Here is a 15,181-nt window from a genome sequence, read left to right as displayed (position 1 = left end):
CTCTGACAGTGCAGCACTCCCTCAGTACTGACCCTCTGACAGTGCGGAACTCCCTCAGTACTGACCCTCTGACAGTGCAGCACTCCCTCAGTACTGACCCTCCGACAGTGCGGCACTCCCTCAGTACTGACCCTCTGACAGTGCGACACTCCCTCAGTACTGATCCTCTGACAGTGCAGCACTTCCTCAGTACTGACCCTCTGACAGTGCGGTGCTCCCTCAGTACTGACCCTCTGACAGTGCAGCACTCCCTCAGTACTGACCCTCTGTCAGTGCAGCACTCCCTCAGTACTGACACTGACAGTGCAACACTCCCTCAGTACTGACCCTCTGACAGTGCCGCACTCCCTCAGTACTGACCCTCTGTCAGTGCAGCAATCCCTCAGTACTGACCCTCTGACAGTGCGGCATTCCCTCAGTACTGACCCTCTGACAGTGCCGCACTCCCTCAGTACTGACCCTCTGACAGAGCAGCACTCCCTCAGTACTGACCCTCTGACAGTGCGGCACTCCCTCAGTACTGACCCTCTGACAGTGCGGCACTCCCTCAGTACTGACCCTCTGACAGTGCGGAACTCCCTCAGTACTGACCCTCTGACAGTGCGGCACTCCCTCAGTACTGACCCTCCGACAGTGCGGCACTCCCTCAGTACTGACCCTCTGACAGTGCGGCACTCCCTCAGTACTGACCCTCTGACAGTGCAGCACTCCCTCAGTACTGACCCTCTGACAGTGCGGTGCTCCCTCAGTACTGACCCTCTGACAGTGCAGCACTCCCTCAGTACTGACCCTCTGACAGTGCGGCACTCCCTCAGTACTGACCCTCTGACAGTGCGGCACTCCCTCAGTACTGACCCTCTGACAGTGCGGCACTCCCTCAGTACTGACCCTCTGACAGTGCGGCCTCCCTCAGTACTGACCCTCTGACAGTGCGGTGCTCCCTCAGTACTGACCCTCTGACAGTGCAGCACTCCCTCAGTACTGACCCTCTGACAGTGAGGCACTCCCTCAGTACTGACCCTCTGACAGTGCAGCACTCCCTCAGTACTGACCCTCTGACAGTGCAGCACTCCCTCAGTACTGACCCTCTGACAGTGCAGCACTCCCTCAGTACTGACCCTCTGACAGTGCGGCACTCCCTCAGTACTGACCCTCTGACAGTGCGGCACTCCCTCAGTACTGACCCTCTGACAGAGCAGCAATCCCTCAGTACTGACCCTCTGACAGTGCAGCACTCCCTCAGTACTGACCCTCTGACAGTGCGGCACTCCCTCAGTACTGACCCTCTGACAGAGCAGCAATCCCTCAGTACTGACCCTCTGACAGTGCAGCACTCCCTCAGCACTGACCCTCTGACAGTGCAGCACTCCCTCAGTACTGACCCTCTGACAGTGAGGCACTCCCTCAGTACTGACCCTCTGACAGTGCAGCACTCCCTCAGTACTGACCCTCTGACAGTGCAGCACTCCCTCAGTACTGACCCTCTGACAGTGCAGCACTCCCTCAGTACTGACCCTCTGACAGTGCTGCCCTCCCTCAGTACTGACCCTCTGACAGAGCAGCACTCCCTCAGTACTGACACTGACAGTGCAGCACTCCCTCAGTACTGACCCTCTGACATTGCGGCACTCCCTCAGTACTGACCCTCTGACAGTGCGGCACTCCCTCAGTACTGACCCTCTGACAGTGCGGCACTCCCTCAGTACTGACCCTCTGACAGTGCGGCACTCCCTCAGTACTGACCCTCTGACAGTGCGGCACTCACTCAGTACTGACCCTCTGACAGTGTGGCGCTCCCTCAGTACTGACCCTCTGACAGTGCGGCACTCCCTCAGTACTGACCCTCTGTCAGTGCAGCACTCCCTCAGTACTGACCCTCTGACAGTGCAGCACTCCCTCAGTACTGACCCTCTGACAGTGCAGCACTCCCTCAGTACTGACCCTCTGACAGTGCAGCACTCCCTCAGTACTGACCCTCTGTCAGTGCAGCACTCCCTCAGTACTGACCCTCTGACAATGCAGCACTCCCTCAGTACTGACCCTCTGACAGTGCAGCACTCCCTCAGTACTGACCCTCTGACAGTGCGGCACTCTCTCAGTACTGACCCTCTGACAGTGTGGCACTCCCTCAGTACTGACCCTCTGACAGTGCAGCACTCCCTCAGTACTGACCCTCTGACACTGCAGCACTCCCTCAGTACTGACCCTCTGACAGTGTGGCGCTCCCTCAGTACTGACCCTCTGACAGTGCGGCACTCCCTCAGTACTGACCCTCTGTCAGTGCAGCACTCCCTCAGTACTGACCCTCTGACAGTGCAGCACTCCCTCAGTACTGACCCTCTGACAGTGCAGCACTCCCTCAGTACTGACCCTCTGACAGTGCAGCACTCCCTCAGTACTGACCCTCTGTCAGTGCAGCACTCCCTCAGTACTGACCCTCTGACAATGCAGCACTCCCTCAGTACTGACCCTCTGACAGTGCAGCACTCCCTCAGTACTGACCCTCTGACAGTGCAGCACTCCCTCAGTACTGACCCTCTGACAGTGTGGCACTCCCTCAGTACTGACCCTCTGACAGTGCAGCACTCCCTCAGTACTGACCCTCTGACACTGCAGCACTCCCTCAGCACTGACCCTCTGACAGTACGGCACACCCTCAGTACTGACCCTCTGACAGTGCAGCACTCCCTCAGTACTGACCCTCCGACAGTGCAGCACTCCCTCAGCACTGACCCTCTGACAGTGCGGCACTCCCTCAGTACTGACCCTCTGACAGTGCGGCACTCCCTCAGTACTGACCCTCTGACAGTGCGGCACTCCCTCAGTACTGACCCTCTGACAGTGCGGCACTCCCTCAATTGACCATCTGACAGTGCAGCACTCCCTCAGTACTGACCCTCTGACAGTGCGGCACTCCCTCAGTACTGACCCTCTGACAGAGCAGCAATCCTTCAGTACTGACCCTCTGACAGTGCAGCACTCCCTCAGCACTGACACTCTGACAGTGCTGCCCTCCCTCAGTACTGACCCTCTGACAGAGCAGCACTCCCTCAGTACTGACACTGACAGTGCAGCACTCCCTCAGTACTGACCCTCTGACAGTGCAGCACTCCCTCAGTACTGACCCTCCGACAGTGCGGCACTCCCTCAGTACTGACCCTCTGACAGTGCGGCACTCCCTCAGCACTGACACTCTGACAGTGCTGCCCTCCCTCAGTACTGACCCTTTGACAGAGCAGCACTCCCTCAGTACTGACACTGACAGTGCAGCACTCCCTCAGTACTGACCCTCTGACAGTGCAGCACTCCCTCAGTACTGACCCTCTGACAGTGCGGAACTCCCTCAGTACTGACCCTCTGACAGTGCAGCACTCCCTCAGTACTGACCCTCCGACAGTGCGGCACTCCCTCAGTACTGACCCTCTGACAGTGCGACACTCCCTCAGTACTGATCCTCTGACAGTGCAGCACTTCCTCAGTACTGACCCTCTGACAGTGCGGTGCTCCCTCAGTACTGACCCTCTGACAGTGCAGCACTCCCTCAGTACTGACCCTCTGTCAGTGCAGCACTCCCTCAGTACTGACACTGACAGTGCAACACTCCCTCAGTACTGACCCTCTGACAGTGCCGCACTCCCTCAGTACTGACCCTCTGTCAGTGCAGCAATCCCTCAGTACTGACCCTCTGACAGTGCGGCATTCCCTCAGTACTGACCCTCTGACAGTGCCGCACTCCCTCAGTACTGACCCTCTGACAGAGCAGCACTCCCTCAGTACTGACCCTCTGACAGTGCGGCACTCCCTCAGTACTGACCCTCTGACAGTGCGGCACTCCCTCAGTACTGACCCTCTGACAGTGCGGAACTCCCTCAGTACTGACCCTCTGACAGTGCGGCACTCCCTCAGTACTGACCCTCCGACAGTGCGGCACTCCCTCAGTACTGACCCTCTGACAGTGCGGCACTCCCTCAGTACTGACCCTCTGACAGTGCAGCACTCCCTCAGTACTGACCCTCTGACAGTGCGGTGCTCCCTCAGTACTGACCCTCTGACAGTGCAGCACTCCCTCAGTACTGACCCTCTGACAGTGCGGCACTCCCTCAGTACTGACCCTCTGACAGTGCGGCACTCCCTCAGTACTGACCCTCTGACAGTGCGGCACTCCCTCAGTACTGACGCTCTGACAGTGCGGCCTCCCTCAGTACTGACCCTCTGACAGTGCGGTGCTCCCTCAGTACTGACCCTCTGACAGTGCAGCACTCCCTCAGTACTGACCCTCTGACAGTGAGGCACTCCCTCAGTACTGACCCTCTGACAGTGCAGCACTCCCTCAGTACTGACCCTCTGACAGTGCAGCACTCCCTCAGTACTGACCCTCTGACAGTGCGGCACTCCCTCAGTACTGACCCTCTGACAGTGCAGCGCTGCCTCAGTACTGACCCTCTGACAGTGCGGCACTCCCTCAGTACTGACCCTCTGACAGAGCAGCACTCCCTCAGTACTGACCCTCTGACAGTGCAGCACTCCCTCAGTACTGACCCTCTGACAGTGCAGCACTCCCTCAGTACTGACCCTCTGACACTGCGGCACCCCCTCAGTACTGACCCTCTGACAGTGCGGCACTCCCTCAGTACTGACCCTCTGACACTGCGGCACCCCCTCAGTACTGACCCTCTGACAGTGCGGCACCCCCTCAGTACTGACACTCTGACAGTGTAGCACTCCCTCAGTACTGACCCTCTGACAGTGCGGCACTCCCTCAGTACTGACCCTCTGACAGTGCGGCACTCCCTCAGTACTGACCCTCTGACAGTGCAGCACTCCCTCAGTACTGACCCTCTGACAGTGCGGCACTCCCTCAGTACTGACCCTCTGACAGTGCCGCACTCCCTCAGTACTGACCCTCTGACAGTGCGGCACTCCCTCAGTACTGACCCTCTGACAGTGCAGCACTCCCTCAGTACTGACCCTCTGACAGTGCAGCACTCCCTCAGTACTGACCCTCTGACAGCGCAGCACTCCCTCAGTACTGACCCTCTGACAGTGCGGCACTCCCTCAGTACTGACCCTCTGACAATGCAGCACTCCCTCAGTACTGACCCTCTGACAGTGCGGCACTCCCTCAGTACTGACCCTCTGACAGTGCGGCGCTCCCTCAGTACTGACCCTCTGACAGTGCGGCACTGCCTCAGTACTGACCCTCTGACAGTGCGGCACTCCCTCAGTACTGACCCTCTGACAGTGCGGCACTCCCTCAGTACTGACCCTCTGACAGAGCAGCACTCCCTCAGCATCAGGAGTGTCAGGGGGGGGGGATTTTGTCCGTCGGTTGCCAAGGTCGGACTTGAACCCTTAACCTTCAAGACTCGCAGCCTACGTGGGCTGCACAATGTGCCAAGGATGAGACATACCGTTACCTAATAGGTGGTATTTTATATGTGTGGCAATATTCCAGGTTAGGGGGCAGCTTCCATCATTGACAACACAAGGCCAGCGATCCGGTGTAGGGAGCTTGGGCTCAGGATGGGAACGCCAGCCGTGCCATCACTCAGCACAGCGATGCCAATGTGTGCGTACACACGGAGCTGGGAATGCCAGAGGGCAGCTGTGCCTTTGGAGAGGGGGGGCGGGGCAGGGTGAATGACGGACAGGACAAGTGGAACCCGGGGCCCTGACCTCACTAAAGACAGATGCTTTACGGTTCCGTGTGAAACCAGAGAAGGGGTTAGAGCACAGAATGGTTGGACTGTCAGTCTGGGGGCATCTGCTCGATACTCAGCAACTGGCTCAGCCTCACTCAAAGGGAAGGTCTCAGCACACAATCCCCTTATCTGTGAAAGGATGGCAGCCTGTGGGAGGGGGGCGAGGGGGTGGGGGCATCCTGAGGTTAGAGAGAGAGAAAGATCACCAGAACTATGATAAGGACAGTGATAGGACTCGGTATCTAACCCCGTGCTGTACCTGTCCTGGGAGTGTTTGATGGGGACAGTGTAGAGGGAGCTTTACTCTGTATCTAACCCCGTGCTGTACCTGTCCTGGGAGTGTTTGATGGGGACAGTGTAGAGGGAGCTTTACTCTGTATCTAACCCCGTGCTGTACCTGTCCTGGGAGTGTTTGATGGGGACAGTGTAGAGGGAGCTTTACTCTGTATCTAACCCCGTGCTGTACCTGTCCTGGGAGTGTTTGATTGGGACAGTGTAGAGGGAGCTTTACTCTGTATCTAACCCCGTGCTGTACCTGTCCTGGGAGTGTTTGATGGGGACAGTGTAGAGGGAGCTTTACTCTGTATCTAACCCTGTGCTGGGAGTGTTTGATGGGGACAGTGTAGAGGGAGCTTTACTCTGTATCTAACCCCGTGCTGTACCTGCCCTGGGAGTGTTTGATGGGGACAGTGTAGAGGGAGCTTTACTCTGTATCTAACCCCGTGCTGTACCTGTCCTGGGAGTGTTTGATGGGGACAGTGTAGAGGGAGCTTTACTCTGTATCTAACCCCGTGCTGTACCTGTCCTGGGAGTGTTTGTTGGGGACAGTGTAGAGGGAGCTTTACTCTGTATCTAACCCCGTGCTGTACCTGTCCTGGGAGTGTTTGATGGGGACAGTGTAGAGAGAGCTTTACTCTGTATCTAACCCCGTGCTGTACCTGTCCCGGGAGTGTTTGACGGGGACAGTGTAGAGGGAGCTTTACTCTGTATCTAACCCCGTGCTGTCCCTATCCTGGGAGTGTTTGATGAGGACAGTGTAGAGGGAGCTTTACTCTGTATCTAACCCCGTGCTGTACCTGTCCTGGGAGTGTTTGATGGGGATAGTGGAGAGGGAGCTTTACTCTGTATCTAACCCCGTGCTGTACCTGTCCTGGGAGTGTTTGATTGGGACAGTGTAGAGAGAGCTTTACTCTGTACCTAACCCCGTGCTGTACCTGTCCTGGGAGTGTTTGATGGGGACAGTGTAGAGGGAGCTTTACTCTGTATCTAACCCCGTGCTGTACATGTCCTGGGAGTGTTTGATGGGGACAGTGTAGAGGGAGCTTTACTCTGTATCTAACCCCGTGCTGTACCTGTCCTGGGAGTGTTCGATGGGGACAGTGGAGAGGGAGCTTTACTCTGTATCTAACCCCGTGCTGTACCTGTCCTGGGAATGTTGGCTGCTAACACCGGCTATGTGAAGTGGGTGAGTGGAACATTCTCCAAGATTAACAACCTCACTGTGAGTGTTTACTAAACCTCCCCCCACCCAATAATGAATGTTGGCCAAACACTTTCAAATGGAGGCATTGCCCTTTCAAGAAAAAAAATCGACAGAGGATTTTCATTCAGGCTCGGGAACGAATGGTTACGACAACTGTGCGTTGCCTCAGACGAGAGTTCACTGCAGCGAGCTGAGAATAGCCCTGACCTTTCAATCGACCCCCCCCTCACCTGTCCTGTGACTAGTTGACGTTCTGCTTTTGACAGCATGGCTCAGCTCGACTCTCTTGCGCTGCGCGAGCGGAGGAGCCGGAGGGGGGGACGGGGGGGGTATGCTGGGGGAACAATGATCAGGTTTCATCTGTACTACGCACTCGCCGTCGGCTGCCAGTTCCCCTCCCTACTCCTCAGTATTTTTGTAGCGCTCTGTAACATCTCTTTACGCTTTCCGTATCATAGAACATAGAACAGTACAGCACAGAACAGGCCCTTCGGCCCTCGATGTTGTGCCGAGCCATGATCACCCTACTCAAACCCACGTATCCACCCTATACCCGTAACCCAACAACCCCCCCCTTAACCTTACTTTTTAGGCCACTACGGGCAATTTATCATGGCCAATCCACCTAACCCGCACATCTTTGGACTGTGGGAGGAAACCGGAGCACCCGGAGGAAACCCACGCAGACACGGTGAGGACGTGCAGACTCCGCACAGACAGTGACCCAGCCGGGAATCGAACCTGGGACCCTGGAGCTGTGAAGCATTTATGCTAACCACCATGCTACCGTGCTGCCCTCAAGACTGTTTTCCCAAGACGGTCGCAGCTTCATCCAGTGAATCGCTGCCCGGGGGGGGGGGGGGGGGGGGGGGGGGGGGGGGTCAGTTCCCCCTTGGGTTTCTCTCCGTTAGAAAAGCTCGCATTTCTGTAGCACCTTCCCCCACCGCAGGACGCCCTGAACCGCTGTGCCCACCTGGCAGTGCGGACGTTGTTGTAACTGAGGAAAAGTGGCTGGCAATGTGTGCACAGCAAGCTCCCACAGACAACAACGTGATTGTTGCCACCTCATTGATTATTTTAAGGTGATACAGAACATAGAACTGTACAGCACAGTACAGGCCCTTCGGCCCACGATGTTGTGCCGAACTAGTCTGAAACTAAGATTAAAACAACCCACTCCCAATCATTCTGGCGCACTCCATGTGCCTATCCAATAACCGCTTGAAAGTTCCTAAAGTGTCCGACTCCACTACCATAGCTGGGAGTGCGTTCCACGCCCTAACCGCTCTCTGAGTAAAGAACCTACCTCTGACATCCCTCCTGTATCTTCCACCATGAACCTTGGGCGAGATTCTCCGCACTCCCGACGGTGCGGAGAATAGCGTGGCTCGTAAAATTTTACGGCCACGCTGTTCCGACGCCCTCCCGCTATTCTCCCCCCCCCCCCCCCCCCACGCTCGACTCCCGATACGAATCGCTGCCGCCGTTTTTTTACGGCCGGCAGCGATTCTCAGCTGATAGATGGGCCGAGTTCCCAGCCCTTTACGGCTGTTTTTACGAACGGCAAACACACCTGGTCTGGCCGTTCGTAAAAACGTCCGTAAACACTCGCATTTTATAACCATGGCACCGATTGGCACGGCAGTACCACGGCCGTGCCAAGGGTGCCATGGGCCCGCGATCGGTGGGCACCGATCGCGGGCAGCGGGCCCGATGCCCGCGCACTATTTGTCCTTCCGCCGCCCCGCAGTATCCATTCGCGGGGCGGCTGAGGGGCAACCCGGCCCGCGCATGCGCGGGTTTCGCGCAAATGCGCGATGACGTCATCCGCGTATGCGCGGGTTGGAGTCTTCCAATCCGCGCATGCGCGGCTGACGTCATATGACGCGTCAGCCGGCGCTAACTCTGGCAAGCGGGCTTAACGAAATTCGTTAAGCCGCGATGCCGGAGTTTACGGCGTCGGGATGCTAGCCCCGACCGGGGACCAGAATCGGTTCCCGGTCGGGAAGGGGGGGGCTGGCGTCAAACCCACCCGGATTTGACGCCAGCCTTACGATTTCTCCCCATATGGGAGAATCTCGCCCCATATACTTATGCCCCCTTGTACACCCAACTACATCCACCCGAGGAAAAAGTCGCTGAACGCCCACTCTAAATGAGGGTTCTGGGCCCCGGCGCACCGGCGACACCTCCCCTGCCCGCCTTCGAAACGGTGGGATGGATTCTCCGCTTCCCCAGCCACGCGTTTCTCAGTGGCGTGTCCTCGCTGGCATCAGAGGGGGTGGGGGTAAGGGGGGCAGGGGCGGGGGGGGGGGGGGTTATATGCAGCTGGCAACATGACGAATGTGCAACCCCCAGGCCCGTAGTCAATGCCCCCAGGCCGAAAGCAAGCGGACAATTGTGCAGCATGCACTTCCTGATTTCCCAATATTTGCTCCTGCAGATCAACATCCTGCTTCAACGACATACATTCCCGCATCAGTCCTGAAGATTAGGATCTGGTGACTTGAGTCTCGACAGAGAAAGTCAGAGCAGGAGGAGGCTATTCGAGCCGGCTCCGCCATTCAATATGCCATGGCTGAGTACTCTTCGTCATCCAGTACTTCCCCGGAGCGGAGAAACTACGACATCTTCTTCGCAGCCTTCAACACATCATCAATGAAGATGAACATCTTGCCAAGGTCATCCCCACACCCCCACTACTTGCCTTCAAACAACCGAACAACCTCAAGCAAACTACCCAGGACAGTTGGTGGGGGGGGGGGGTGAATGTAATGCGACATGAATCCCAGGACCCGGTTGAGGCCGCACTCATGCGTGCGGAACTTGGCTATAGGTTTCTGCTCGGCGATTCTGGGTTGTTGCGCGTCCTGAAGGCCGCCTTGGAGAACGCTTACCCGGAGATCAGAGGCTGAATGCCCTTGACTGCTGAAGTGTTCCCCGACTGGAAGGGAACATTCCTGCCTGCCGATTGTCGCACGATGTCCGTTCATCCGTTGTCCCAGCGGCTGCATGGTCTCGCCAATGTACCACGCTTCGGGACATCCTTTCCTGCAGCGTATAAAGTAGACAACGTTGGCCGAATCGCACGAGTATGTACAACGTACTTGGTGGGTGGTGTTCTCACGTGTAATGGTGGTATCTGTGTTGATGATCTGGCATGTCTTGCAGAGATTGCCATGGCAGGGTTGTGTGGTGTCGTGGTTCCTGTTCTGAAGGCTGGGTAGTTTGCTGCAAACAATGGTTTGTTTGAGGTTGCACGGTTGTTTGAAAGCTCAAAGTATCGTATTGCATCTTTGACTTTACCTATATATATATATGTTTCTGGAACATATCTCTTCATTCACCTGAGGAAGGAGCAGTGCTCCGAAAGCTCGTGTTTGAAACAAACCTGTTGGACTTTAACCTGGTGTTGTAAGACTTCTTACTGTGTATTATAAGTTATATGTTTTACTCTTGTAGTTCTAGCATCCGACCAGCAGATGGTGCGTGTATGCATACATGTGACCTGGACACACCATGTGTTTTAGGTCAAGGTGTTAGTAAGGAGTTGATAGAAGTTGCATTCCCGCTGCCTCAGAAAGGCAGCCAGCATCATTAAGGACCCCACGGACCCCGGACATACTCTCTTCCACCTCCTTCCGTCAGGAAAAAGATACCAAAGTTTGAGGTCACGTACCAACCGACTCAAGAACAGCTTCTTCCCTACTGCCATCAGACTTTTGAATGGACCTACCTCGTATTAAGTTGATCTTTTCTCGACACCTTGCTATTATATTCTCCTTCCTTCCCTATGTACGGCATGCATTGTTTGTACAGCATGCAAGAAACAATACTTTTCACTGTATACTAATACATGTGACAATAATAAATCAATCAAAAATCATATCAGAGTAGCTCTGTAGTATCCTAGTATAAGTTTATGTTCGATTATTTCCAAATGTATTAATCTTAGATATTATAGTAATCCTTTAGTGTAGTTTTGGCAATAAATAGTTTTGTGGTAAAGCAAAGTCTAATGTTCTTTGTTGACTCTACCACGTCAAGATTCAACATCAGCATAATCGAAGGAAATTGCACTCCATATTTTTCCCTCTTGATCTTTCTCTGTGGCCTCCTTTGCTGAATTCTACACTGCTCCCAAACCTCAACTCTTTCTTGCATCTCTATATATCTCCTCTTTGGAGATAATCCTTGATTTGGATAAATCCTTGATTTATTTTGTTAGTCGTGGTTGGGCCACTTTTCCTGTCCTGTGCAGAAGAAGGCCATTCGGCCCATCGAGTCTGCATCGACCCTCTGAAAGAGCACCCGACCTGGGCCCATTCCCCATAACCCCACCTAACCTGGACATCTTTGGACACTAAGGGCAATTTGGCACGGCCAATCCCCCTAACCCGGACATCTTTGGACTGTGGGAGGAAACCGGAGCACCCGGAGGAAACCCACACAGACACGGGGGAGAACGTGCAGACTCCGCACAGACAGTCACCCCGGGTCCCTGAGGCCGTGAGGCAGCAGTGCTAACTACCGTGCCACCGTGTCGCCTCTATGTATAACTGTGACACAGTGCTCCTGAAGAGGAGGGTTGCTGTTAGAGTATATTCACCGTTCTGGGCCACCTTAGCAGAAGAGTGACTAAGGTTCTGTAACTCAGACCTTCACGCAAGGGTTAATCCAGAGTGTCTGAAATGCTTCCCCACGACCCAATGAGGGGGGTGGGGGCGGAAAGGCGGGGGTTTACATCACACTGTCACGGTCGAATAGCTGCCGGCAGACATTGTCCAAAATGGCAGCTCAGAATCGGTTACCGAGGCCAGGGACACGGAAAGGCCATCGCCACAAGGCCCTAGTGCCGACCGCCGTAAACGGCAGCTCACGGTGAAACTCTGCCATCCACATCCGAGCTCGCAACAAGTCCCATTCAACCCCTGTGCTCGCTGATCTGCACCAAGTAGCATCTCAATCCTGCGACCCTCCACGACCTCACTCCCCTCGATCACTGCAATATCCTCCAGCCTCCCCCACAACCCTCCGTGATCTCTGCGCCCCTCCAAATCTGGCCACTTGAATATCCCCGATTTTAATGGCTGCACCACTGGGGGTGGTGGGAGGGGGGGGGGGGGCCGGCGGCGCCTTCAGCTGCCTGGGGTCCCGATCTCTGGAATTCCATCCCTCCACCTCTCAGCCTCCTTTAGACGCTCCTGAAAGCTGACCTCTTTGACCCAGGCGCGACATCTCCTCACGTGCTCCGGGTGGCATACGTTGCTTCATCAGGGCATCCGGAGAAGCCCCTTGGGGGGTGGGTTTTGTCAGGTTGAGTGCGTCACATAAAGGCAGGTTTTTTTTGTCTGATAGGCCGAATCGTTGGACACCCGGGGAAGCTGTTAGAAACGGAACTCGTAACAAGGCCGCAAGGCTCAGATGTGAGGTCCGACAGCACTGGAATCCGGGGCCGGAGAGAGTACTGCTCCTCCTCAGGTTTCTCTGCAGCTGTCCTGTCTCTGCTTTTGCTCAGGACCACATGACCCCCCCCCCCCCCTCCCCCCGCTTGCCTGCGAACAGCTGTCCCTCTCCGTCGGACCAAACATACCAACTGGGCCTAACCATGAGGCCCCTGACCCGCTCCAGCGGCCCCCACCCCCTCCCCACCCCCACCCCCAGAACCCAAGGTTAGATATAAACACGGATGCGCCATTTCTAAAAAAAAATATTTTTATTCTCCTTCAATTTTCACAATTCCATCCAAATTGACATCCGCCAACAAACCATCAACAATAACAAATACAATGCCAATCCCCTGGCCAACAATCCCTTCCCCATACCAACCCTCAACATTTTAACTACAAACATCAAAGAAAAGGAATCAGGAATCCACCCTGACCCCATACATAGTCACCAACAACAGACACAGTCCGTCACCACCCCCCCCCCCCCCATCCCAACCCCCCCCATCCCAACCTCCCCCCCCCCCACCTCCCAACCCCCCATCTAATGTTCGATGTCATCCAATTCTTGAAAATGCATAATGAACAAACCTCCATCCTTCCCCTCAACTCAAACTTCACCTTCTCGAGAGTTAGAAACTCGAGCAGGTTCCCCCCCCCCCCCCCCCCCCCCCCCCCCCCCCCCCCCCCCCGCCACGCCAGGGCACAGGGTGGGGAGGCCGCTCTCCATCCCAGCAGGATCCGCCTTCGGGTGACCAACGAGGCGAAGGCTAAATCATCTGCCTCCGCACCCGTTTCCAACCGCGGCCGGTCCGATACCCCGAATATGGCCTCCAGAGGCCCCGGCTCAAACCTCACATGTATCACCTTCAAAATTAGCCTGAGCGCCTCCCTCCAATACCCCTCTAGCTTTGGTCAGGACCAAAACTTAAGAGCGTGGCTTGCACCCCCCCCCCCCCCCCCCCCCCCGCAACGCTCACAGACATCCTCTACCCCCTCAAAGAGCCGGCTCACCCTTGCCCTTGTGAGGTGCGCCCGATACACCACCTTCAGCTGTATCGGCCCCAACCTCGCGCACGAGGTGGTGGCGTTCACCCTCCGGAGCACCTCACGCCAGAACCCCTCCTCCATGCCCTCTCCCAACTCCTCCTCCCACTTTGCCTTAATCCCCTCCTTCTCTTCTCCCAGGAGCGCCCCATAAATCGGGGACACCAGCCCCTTCTCCGTTCCTCTTGTCATCAGCACTGTGGTAATACTACTAGGGGTACCTGGGAGTGTGAGCTGCCATTGGTGCAGAGGGCTCGCTGCCCATTGGCCCAGGTATTGTGTTTCTCCGTATTCCTATTGGCTAAGAGGGAGGTAGCTCCGCCTACGAGGCGGGGTATAAGAACCCGTGTTCCCCAGCAGCCAGGCCATTTCTGTACGTCTGCTGCCGGGCTCACTTCTTGCTGATTAAAGCCTTTCGTTTCGGACTTCACCTACGTTTCGTGCCCATTGATTGTGCATCAAGCACCTCCTCCAACAGTGTGGAGGCCAGCACCAGCGGAGAGCTCTGTAACTCCTTCTCAGCGAAATCCCGGATCTACGTATACCTAAACATCTCCCCTTGCCCCAACCCATATTTCGCCCCCAGCTCCTTCAGTCTCGCAAACCGGCCCCACCAGAAACAAATCCTTTAATGCCTTGAGTCCTCCCAACACCGAAAACTCCCTTCCCGCTTCCCTGGCACAAATCTGTGATTAAACACGGATACTCCACCAAAAGGGAAGCAGCCCTTAAAAGAAAACAGTGTCTCTACTGGCGGATATTTGTGCTGCCGAGCGCTCCTGGCTCACCCAGAATAATCGTCCCGGGGAACGGGGGGGATGAATTTCCCATTCAAGCCCTTTCCAAACACAAAGGGCGGGAGAAGTTTGGAATTCTCTGCTGCAAATGGCAATCGACGCTCGATCAGTGGCTGATTTAAAAACTGGTTTTCGTTCGGCATGGGTACTGAGGGGTATGGGATATAAGCGGGCGTACGGAGTCAGGTGGCATTCCAGCAATGATCCAACTGAATGGTGGACAAGCTCGAGGGGCTGAATGGCCTCCCCCTGCTCCTGGTCAATATTTCACAACCCACGCTGAAACCGCGTGCGCCGTGTGATCACCTGGATGGGCCCCGGCAGCGCCGGCCCTAGGGTTGCTGGCGCCCCGGGCAAGCTGAACTTCGGCGCCCTTCGGGGGGGGGTGGGGGGGGGGGGGTGGGGGGGGGGGGGGGGGGGGGCCGGAGGGGGGGGGGGCCCGAGGGGGGGGGGCCGGAGTGAGCCCGAGGGGGGGGGGGGCGGAGTGACAACCGGCGAGCCTGGATCCATCGGCCATGTTTGTGCGGGGCGGCCTGAGGGAGGGCGGCCACCGCGCATGCGCTGGTTGGCACCGGCCCAACTGCGCATGCGCGGGACCCGAGTCTTTTACGCGGCGCCCCCTAGCACATGGCGCCCCGGGCGACTGCCCGAGTTGCCGGTACCTTGAGCCGGCCCTGGGCCCCGGTCCAACATCCAGCCAGGTGC

At 56.4% G+C, this 15,181-nt stretch overlaps 1 long non-coding RNA gene across 1 annotated transcript in view; it reads left to right on the top strand.

The window, feature by feature from the left end:
- Positions 1-9,936, top strand: part of LOC119957708 — a 40,889-nt gene extending 30,953 nt beyond the window's left edge. The window contains exon 3 of the long non-coding RNA XR_005458896.1: positions 9,629-9,936. This is a non-coding gene — a long non-coding RNA (uncharacterized LOC119957708). The remainder of the gene's footprint in view (positions 1-9,628) is intronic.
- Positions 9,937-15,181: the final 5,245 nt, after the last annotated feature.

The sequence above is a fragment of the Scyliorhinus canicula genome, chromosome 27, assembly GCF_902713615.1.
Source record: "Scyliorhinus canicula chromosome 27, sScyCan1.1, whole genome shotgun sequence".
In the NCBI taxonomy this organism is placed as follows: Eukaryota; Metazoa; Chordata; class Chondrichthyes; order Carcharhiniformes; family Scyliorhinidae; genus Scyliorhinus; species Scyliorhinus canicula.
This window is presented reverse-complemented; position numbering and strand designations above follow the sequence as displayed.